Source organism: Meleagris gallopavo, chromosome Z (genome assembly GCF_000146605.3).
Source record: "Meleagris gallopavo isolate NT-WF06-2002-E0010 breed Aviagen turkey brand Nicholas breeding stock chromosome Z, Turkey_5.1, whole genome shotgun sequence".
Taxonomy (NCBI): domain Eukaryota; kingdom Metazoa; phylum Chordata; class Aves; order Galliformes; family Phasianidae; genus Meleagris; species Meleagris gallopavo.
Window position 1 is genome coordinate 8,126,787 of NC_015041.2, and position 10,625 is coordinate 8,137,411.

Sequence of the window (10,625 nt, forward strand, 5' to 3'; positions counted from 1 at the left end):
ATGTTTCTGAGGAGATTTAGCTGTTGCCTTTCGACAGCGGTGGCACAGAAGAGCGAAATAGTCAAGACAGCTCTCGTTAGAGCCGGGTAGTAAATTACATGCTCTGCTCCATCCACTGAGAAATGTTTATCATTTGTTGCCAAAAACCACAGCGTCCTGGTGTTTCCTCAGGCTTGCTTTCCATTTCTCCAGCCACCAAGGAGGCCGTTCCCCTTGGGAAGTCTCATTTAGAATAAACAGTTCTTTATGTTCATTATCATAATTCCCAGGGAATGGACTGAAGGTAGCTAATTAGCAAGTAAGTGTGACCGACCGGGCAGCCCGGGAGCACCATGCAGGACCAGCTGATGTATGAGTGCATCTTCCAGCTGCAATGAACCCGTGACTCATCCTGCGGCCTCGAGGACAACCGGGCTTTGAGCTGCGGAATTTCTTCTTCTTTTTCTTCTTTTTCTCTTTCTCTTTCTTTTTTTTTCCCTATTTTTAGTGAAAAACATTTCACTGTGTGGGGGGGAAAAGCTAACAATAGTACTATTTCAGGAAATGACTAATTGCTAGGAAAGAAGTAGAAAGAACCTGAGTCAAAGTGTTTCTGTTCTGCACTGAGGAGCAGTGTTCCTGCGTCAGGATTGACCGATCCCAAACCCCGAAGCACAGGTGTTTGGGGGGCAGCCTAAACTACATCCCTTGACTTTATTTTTCCTTTTCATCCTCTGAGCCCTGCAAAACACACAAGGATGTTCATGGCACCCCCAGCTGCGCAGACCCAGAGATTCGGATGACAACCACATCATGGCACAGTAGGGGTGCTGGACCTGGTCCACCACTCAGCCAGGAAGGGGAAAGCAGCAGAGATAAGGGACCCTCCTTAGAGTGGGCCTGCTTTAGATCCAAGCACAATTAAACACTTCACATATTCAGAAAATACTCCTGGACTTCTCCAGCAGCACAGATTTTTGGTTCAGTTTAATGCCTTTGTTCTGGGTTTAACTCAACTCCTAGTAATGGGGTAAACCTCCTCTCATTAATATGGCTTGTTAAAAGATCACAGCAATCCCTCTACAGATTTTAAATCCACAAGTTGAGACCATATTGACCTGCTCAAGGCAGCAGCAGTTGACAAAAATCACACTGCTTCTCCAGCCCTTCTGCAAGCCGGGTTCAGTTTTGTTGGGTGCTCTACCTAAAACAGCTGCTCGCTAGGATTCGACTTGACTGCTGCCTGAGGTTTTGTGACAGGCTCAGGGATTGTCTCACTTTGAATATTTCTAAGATTTCAAAGTCCTACAAAGACAGTTTTCCAATTCTAATGGCCTGCAGGAAATGTTTGTAACCCATGAGGTTGAATCAAAACAACATTTTTATCAAATCTTGTTAAAGTTATTTTTTCCATTACCGATCTCTCCCCAGATCATTATTTACTTATACATTCTTTGCTACTTAGAAATGCAGAGGGAGAGAAATGCATCAGCCAGCAATTCACTGAGGATCATCTCTGCAAATACTGATGGCTTCTCGCTCAGTAAGGAGAGGTTGATGTAAGAGTGTCTAATTCAGAAAGGCAAGCAAGAGAAGGACATCATTTCACAGAAAAGCACAGAGGTGGCCAAAACTCTTATATAACACAGAGGGATCTATGGTGTGGTTCAAAACTAGACCATTGCTGCATGCCGGACTGCACCATGTGCATGGTGCCCCAGAGATATGCCTGTCCTGAATTCAGTATGATGTTCCTAAAGAGATGAGGAATTGCATCCAGAACCCTCTGTCTGCAGAGCCAGGGCTGGCTGATGTGCACTGGACACAGAGGGAGCTTGGTAGCTTCACCAAGCAGTACGTGAGGGATTGCCTGCTGCTCCCAGCTCAGCCTGCCTGCATTCATCCCTGTGGACCAGCAGGCAGAAAGAGGGTCTGGAATGAGATCCCCAAAGGAAGGGCTTGTGAAAGAAAGAAAAAATAAAGGCAACATTCAATTTTCCTGTTCAACTGAAAGCAAGGGAGCTGAGGACAGAATTTGGTCTGCACAGAGCTTCAGCATTTCCCTCCTGCATGACTGCACAGGGCTCTTGAGGGTGCTGACCTACTTTCTGTTCCTGGTGCTCCCAGGTGACTTATAAATGGATGACAGTCTTGTAAACGTGGGACAGCACTCTGGCAGCTCTTATGGGGTGGCACTGCAGAGCTGCTCCTTCCTGCCATGACCATGACCATTACTATGACCATAACCCCAACCACTCAGATACATCAATCTGCTAACATTTCATTCAGGCTTGTGTTAAGTCACCCGTCACCACACTATCTCAGCTCCTTAGAAATTGGTATCAGATGACTGCTGGTGGCCTACAGCTATGTGATCCACTTCAATTTACTTCAAAGCCATTGCTGCAGATGGGACTGCCAAGCAAGAGCAGCTTGCTCCCAGTCTGCCCAGCTACCTGGGCTGGTTGGGAGGAAGATAAAGCAGCCTTCCAACTGTTATGACAAGAAGCCTTTTAGCAAAAATGAAGCAGAGAGGCTCTGTTTACAAGAACTGCTTGTAAATGGAAACCAAAACTTGAATTTGAAAGGAAAACCACATGGCCATAATCTCTCTCCCATGAAAGGAGTAATAATTCCGATGTCACCCTGCAAGCTAAATGATCTTCCCTATCCAAAAAGGATTACAACCACATTCCTGGGCCATACCTGACCTCCACAGCTTTCTGCTGTGGCTGGTGGGAGGGCCTCCCCCTTGCTGCAGTACATTTCACTGGCACAACTGAGCCCAAGGTTATGGAACAGCTCAGTTTTCAGCTACAGAACAACCCAAACTATTATTTTCTGGAATAAATCCTTTCTGTGAGCATTTCCAGCAGGGATGAATACAAACCCTAGGGCTGACTTCCTCCAAAACCTCCCACCTTCAGGCATGGCTCTGTGGGCTGGAGAGTCTTGGAACCACTGGCGGTGGCAATGCAGCAGCGAGCAAGAAAGAAGCAGTACTTGCTTTGTTGGCACTGTGTAATGCAAACATGGAGAAAGACACAGCATCAAAAATTGAGACCAAAACCAGCAACCTGGTTTTCAGGTCTTTCCCAACTGATTTCCAGACTTCACCTTGCACTGTAAATGCTGTAAAACTCAGGAAAAGCATGGATGCTTTTAACAGCATCACACTCAGGAAATGAAACCAAAGAACAACCTTCCAAGCATTACCTAAATGCAAATCACCCAAGCATCAGAGCTGTGCTGAAGCCCCGTTTTTTTGGCAAGCAATGGTTATGCTCCACTACACTTCTGCTAAATAGGTGGAGGTATGTGGCATCATTTCCCTCCACCACAAACACAGCAATTTACAAGAGCTGAAATGTTGCCAGTGCCTCTTGGTTGCTGTGCTAACCATCATGATAAGTGCTGGTTGCAAAAGGGAGTTGTTTTCTTAGTCAATTATGCTATTATTTCCAAAAACATGCTTGAAATGACCAGAGATAAATCTCCACAGGCCTCTTTTGAGTACACTCTGCTCCACAGAAATATCAGCGGTGGAGAGCCATGTAAAAATGGGCTGGACCCAAAAGACCAGGGAGGCTGGACTGTGGGAGAACGCTGGCAAGCAGCGCAGCACTGTGATAACGTGGCAGCCAAGGAAAACAGCACTGTGCTGGGGTTGTCCTTCATTAGATGAAAAAACAGATGAAAAATGCTAACCCCAGGTAGCAGCCTGGCACATTTCCAATTCAAGTGGATTTGTTGTTTCTCTTCCTTTAAAGCATCTCTAAATACTCTCACATTGTGCAGGAGATGCAGTGATAGCCACATCACAACTCTGTGCATGTCAGCTCCATGCACTGTGCACGTCTGTGAGCATCAACAGGTGAATGCGCGCTGCCACTCTCCAGTAAAGTACCCACTGGGAAATCACTGAGTTTGAACAATTCATTTCTTTTTTTTTCTCTTTAGTTAACTTATGTCTGTCATATTTATAGATTCCACTATAGCCTTCTGCTAGAGATGAGTATTTTTGCATTTTTGGAAAAGACATTTCAACTTTTTGCAATGAATTCTTGATCTATGTAAGAACAAGATGTAAAGGAATCATGGGAAGTGCTCTTACTGATGGGCTAAGAAAACACTTCAAGCCCACATGTCAGCTAAGGACAGATTCATGTGCGGCTTGTCCTTATCTGCGGTACAGAGTTTTTTGCTGCTATGAGAGATAAAGGAAATACACTAACATGCATACTGCTCCAGCAATGTGCCTACATTTCCAACAAGAATTTTATAGGATTCAGCTCAGAGATCAGAAACTGAAGCCAAGAGGAAAGATTACAGGATTAAAAACACCGCATGCAGCGCAGAAGACAAAACACTCAGAATCAGGACGTGACCAGCGGGACAGGAAAGATGAATCAGTTGTCCCAGGGCTGTTTTCCAATGACTGGCTATTTCTTTTTACATAGCTCTGTTTCTGTAGAGAGCTGGGTATGCTGACTTTGGGTTTTCAGGGCTTTCACACCATTGTGTGAACTTACTGAATGCCGAAGCAGTGGATGTGAGCACAGTGAGGAGGTGGGTGGTGAGTTCAGCAGCGGTGATAGTGACAGTGGGTCACCTCGCTGATGCAGCTTGGTATGAGCATGGCATGCAGGTTCTTCTTCATCACTGACAAAAATGCACAGCTAATGGTGGTGCTAAAGTGTTGAGTCTTGTGGCTGAGAATTTGCTCTACCAGATAATGTTACTCTGCTCTTTGTATCTGCTATAGTTTCCATGGAATTAAACAGGAGGCATTACTTTTGGAGCAACAAACTTTTCATTCCTGCTTTAAAAGTTCAGTAGAATAAGCAGCGTGCCAAATGAGTTTAAATAAGGTCCTGCTTTGAAGTCTAGCAGTTTCCTCTGTGCTAGAATATTATTTAATCTCATCATTTCTTCAATCTTTGGCACAGCCAGAATGCCAGCCGTGCTACTGCATTTCTCTTTATTTTTCAACACACAATGCTAAGCAAACCCAGCAACCCTAATGAACTCCGTTTCTAATGCAAAACATCCTTTGTAGCATTTAAAAGTCAATCAAACTGTCAGAGACTGCTAAAGTAAGTGGTATTTTCTACTTGTGAAGGTGACACCGGGGAGATGAGCAGGGTGATGAGCAGGATTTTGCAGACTGATTCCATTTGTTACACAGTAAATTCAGTTTTGGCAGTGAAAACACTAGGAAGGGGTAAAAAAAAAATATTTAGAAATATCTTATTTTCTGTGCTTACTAATGGCAGGGCCCGATCTCGTGAGGAGCTTCGCTGTGCAAGGTGCACGGAGCACTGACACCTCTGCTTTTGTGGCCTGGACTTCCCCTCAGTCGCTGTACCAGCCAGGAGAGCTGCAGAGCATGCTGAACTGTAGCAATGCTCACTGCCTGTCCCGTGGAGGGATGGTGCTGCCAGCCACAGCTGCACCCTGTCTGCAGACAGTGATAAAGAGAGGGAGTTGTGTTTTTAATACCAGAAGGCGAGAAGACCTCGTATTAGCAAGGACATGAGAAAGAGAACTGCATAACAGCTCCCTCCCCAGCATTCCTCACCAGCCACGAGTAACGAGCACAAACCATCAGCCATAATGAAACACGACATTGCTGTGAAGGCATGCGTTTGTGCAATGCTGGAGGCTCCACTCCATGTGCAACAGGACACATGTCCTTCCCATCACAGCCAAGCTGCCTCCTTCTACTCAGTTTAGGTCATGACTGTGGAATTGCAAGATGGAAGCCATCTGCCTTCTGACTTCTTCGCTATTTCATAGAATCAAAGAATTGCTGGAATTGGAGGGGACTGCTAAAGATTGTCTAGTTCAACTCTCTTGCAGTAAGCAGGGACATGTACAACTCCATCAGGTGCTCAGAACCCTTCCACCCCGACCTTGAGTGTCACCATGCATAGGGTATCCACCACCTCTCTGGGCAGCCTGTTCCAGTGCCTCACCATCCATATCATAAAAAACCTCTTCCTTACATCTGCTCTAAATCTCTCCTCTTTCAATTTGAAGCAAGAGACCCTGATGAAGAGTCTGGAGCCTCATCCCTGGAGGTGCTCAAGGTTGGGTTGGATGAGGCCCTGGGCAGCCTGAGCTGGTGGGGACAACCAGCCCGTGGCAGGGGGTGGGGCTGGGTGGGCTTTAAGTCCCCTCCAACCTAAGCCATTCCGTGATTCAGTGATAGTTAGGAGGCCAGGGTGCACTACGTACCTTCAGGGAAGTGCACTGGTCCTAGGCAGGGTCAGGCTAGTGTGGATGGAGTCACAAGATGAGAGTCTGCCACCTTTTGCTTCTACATATATCCTAAGGTATGTTTTGATTGACTTTAGTAGAGGAAGTAATCTACTAGCCATGGTAGAAAGAGATGAAAGAATCCAGATCTAAGGGTTGTTCATGTTGGAAGGGAGCTTTTGAAGTCCAGTCCAGGTACAAAGCAGGGTCAGCTATGATATCCAATCAAATTTCTGAGGGATTTACCCAGGCTGGTTTTGAGAACCTCCAAGCACAGAATCAGAACCGCACCCTGAGATGCCTTAGCAGATGGCAGCTGCTGGTCAGACTCAAACACTGAAGCTTGAGCTTTCACACATACATGTTGTTGCCTGTTTTCATTTTGGTTGTTTGTTAACTTGGAAGAAATGCCTGTAGCAGACTTTTGGTTGCACTGCTCTTTTTCCAAAGGGTAAGTAAAACCTCTGCACACAGACTGGGGGCTGTGGTTTATGACAAAACAGAAACAACAGGATGCAAGCTGTAGGACACCAAGCCCCGTACTCTACAGAGCAGGCTGAGGACTTGTACATAATCTGGGGCATTTGGCACCCCTGGTTTTTCGGAGTAGGCAGGAAGATGACAGCCCTCCCAAAATCCAGCTTCTCATGCTAGCAACTGGATATGCTCATATTTTCTCACTCAGAGAAGAGATTGTCCAACATCTGATCAAACCATGAGCTGCAGTGGTTTGAACTGCTACACTGCATCTTACTGCTGATCTAACGAGATCACAGCTGGCTTGGCTTGTCAGTTTCTGTATTTGTCATTAAAATATTATCTATAATATTATAGATAAAATATATACATAAAATATTATCATTAAAATATTTTCTAATATTCAGATTCTGTGCTTTGCCCATGGATTTATGGGTTTATTAGTGTTGTGAGTCACTGCTCTCTGTCTGGAGAGGGGACTGTCCTGCTGCCTGCTCCCAGTTGGCCATAGTTAACTGAAGGAGGTGATGGGACGGGTGGTGGCTGAGTTCACCAACAGCTGGTAGCTGAACTATTTATCACTTTTTAATAAAAATATGTTTACAGAGCTACTTAATTTCAGGTCTTAAATTGAGCACATGGTTTCTGTCCCAATTACCGCCCTGGGGTGTTCTCAATTGTTTTCCATGTGAATTTATCAATACTAACCTGTCTGTTCATAATTGAAATCATAAAGATGGAAATATGTTTTCAGCACTGTACATTTATCTTGTTGATGTTCTAAGGACCAGGATTTTTGATAGTTCCCTGTTGTCATTTTCCCATGTTTGAAAAGCAAACCATAAGAGAAATGGGTGACTGTGGTATGTAAGTGAAGAACTGATGGGATAAAAGTTCTGCCAGGGAGGCAGAATTCCTATTTATGTTGTATCTAAAAGCAAATGATGGCAAATGAACTTGCCAAATTGGTGATGGAGAACACAGGGACGCTTTTTCTGCTGAAATCAATACATGAAATCAGGGCTAAATTATGAGCACTATCCGTTGTTTCTAGAGAACAGATACTTTATTTGGGTTCTTCTTGGACATAGAATGCAAGATATCTGTTTTAATCTGGCATTCACTCAGAAGTTTATCTCATAACCGTTGCCACTGAATTTATATGAGCTACCGGGCAGTGCTGAGCACCACGATCCCGTCTGTCCTTTGGTGGTACATTCTTGGTGCTTTGGGGAATAGGGCATATGCTCATCCCAGCAGGAGCAAATGCAGGTGATTTGGGATTGGTTGCACATCACAATTCAGGAGTAGAGGCAGTTATATACAAAAGTTCACACACCAGTGTGCTGGAGATAATAATCCTTTGGGAATGTTTTCTTCTTGTCTGGAACTCCTTTGTTAAGAAAATTTGAAAGCTCCTCAAATGATCTGTGCTTCCTTCCAATCAAAACTGACACACTCGTAGAAAACATTTATGTGATAATTAATCAGCATTTCCTGGTAGTAGGGAATTACCACATTCAGTCACACTCAGTTCAAGCAACAGAGGAGTGGCACTGGTGAAAGGAAGATGGTATGCAAGATGGTATAAGAGGGTGGTTTGGAGCAAAGCACACCAGACAGCATCACTGTGCAGTGCCTGGGGCAGAAGCCATGCTGGTGGCTATGAATGTCCCATGTGGAACTGTCCCCCATCTCAGCATGAACAAAACACCATTGTTCTGCATAATGAAAGGAAAAGTAAATAGAATAACTCCAATTGTAACTATTTTTAAATGCTCAATCTGTGGAATGCTGCTTTTTAAAAATATTCTGGCTTGTTTTTCCCCCTCCATGTGGATTGACACTGGCCAGTTAGTGTCGAACAGACCAAAATACGTTTTTTGCAGAGTATAGGAATAATAAGGAATAATAAGCCCTGCCCTGCTGCAGTTGCAGTGATAGCAGTAGAATTATGTCAAGCATAGCTGTGGAATTTAACTTTTTGTTTTAACTGAGGCATAGGCCATGAGGAATTCATCAGTCCTTGCACACCTCGCTGGGCAGAGGACTTGCAGAGAGTGCTTACATGCTTTATTCAACCCCTTTTCGGTGATACTACATGCTCAAAAGCTGCAAATCTGATGCCCATGTCAAGAGTTCTTCAGATGAGATAAGGAGAGATGTTAAAAATGCACCCAAACTTCTCTAAAAAAAAAAAAAAAAACGAATATATGCAGCATCATAGAATAGGACATACAGGACATCTGGTCCAACTCCCCAGCAATGAACAGGGACACCCATGGCTCCATCAGCTGCTCAAAGCCACTCCAGCCTGACCTTGGGTGTCTCCAGGGATGGGGCATCCATCACCTCTCTGGGCAACCTGCTGACCCATTTCTCAGCATGATTAACCTATATCACAGTTCTTAGTCTCAGGTGTGCATGAAACAGTATGTAGCTGACAGTTATTGAAAGATGAGAAAGCAGCATTTTTTGCAACCTCCGACATGATTATAGAACTATGAGTGTTCACCAGAAATCCAATCCTTTTTTATTTACTATTTTTACCCTGTTATTTATAACACAGCAACATAAATATCCTACATGAAGAACTTCATGCATCCTGTTTAAAATAGATGTTTTATTGTATTCAGGCTGTATTTCCTGGACACTTAAAACCAAATTTGCTGGCCAACGTTCCCTAGTGCTTTGTAGGAAGATTTATACCAGTGAATGCATATTAGTTATGTGCCTGTAGTGCTCAATGGCAAAGTATCTTTGCTTGGAATTCCACTGGAATGCTGCTCTATGGGACTTCTGATTGACTTCGCTGGATTTTGCCAAATTGTATTATCATGAATGGTGCAAGAAAGCTGCCCCTGAGTGTGAGATATTAAGCGGGTTTCCAAAGAGCCTTTCTGATTGCTGCTTGCCTACCTCTTGGAAACAAGCACGAGAACATTTTTTCTGGGGGAAAAAGAACAGAGTGTTTTCAGAGACATATCATAATTTGTCCCCTAAGGGTTCATTGAAGAATATTCTTTATAGAGTAATGATTTTTCATTAGGATAAGAGAGCCTGTACAATTTTAGATGTTGTGCGGGTTCTGGAACAATCCCAGCTAGTGAACAAACTTTCTTTTCTCTTTGTGGTAAAAGCTTATTATTCACAGCAAAGAATCCAGCCCGTCAAGCAACTCAGATCTGGCTTCCATTTTAACAGACCTCCTCTGCTCTCCTCTCCTCCAGCAGACTTTTGTGTTTGTTGCAAAGGTTTTCATTTTACCACAAGCATAATTCCAAGATGCAATAACATTGTTCCCTTTATTAGGTTATTCAGTTGTTGCTTAGCTGGTAAGGCAGCTGGCTCCCTTGTCTGCGCTATGACTCAGCTCAGAAGAATGCCCACGTTTAGCTTCGCCCATCGCAGGCAGAAGCTTTCCAGCCTAGCCAGGGCATTGCAAAGCAGTTTTACCCTGCTTGGACTGGAGATTCACTTCATTTCATGGATAAAGGACATCCAATAATAATTGTCCTTTATCCTCCAGGGCTGGAGCCTGATCCATTCCATCAAAAATTTAAGGTCTTTGACATTGTCCCCCTCAACATCCTTCTCTCTAAACAGGAAAGACATGGATTTGATGAGTGGACTGCTCAGTGGATGAGGAACTGTTTGTGAGTTCATGCCCAGAGAGTGGTGGTCAATGGCTTGATGTCTGGATGGAGATCAGTGATAAGACCCTGAGCAGTTTGCGGATGACACCCAGCTGTGTGGTGCGGTCGACACGGCCGAGGGACGGGGTGCCATCCAGAGAGACCTGGACCGGCTGAGCAGTGCGCCCAGGTGAACCTGCTGAGGTTCAACACATCCAACGCGAGGCGTCGCAGCCGGGTCGTGGCAACCCCCGCTGCCAGTACGAGCCGGGG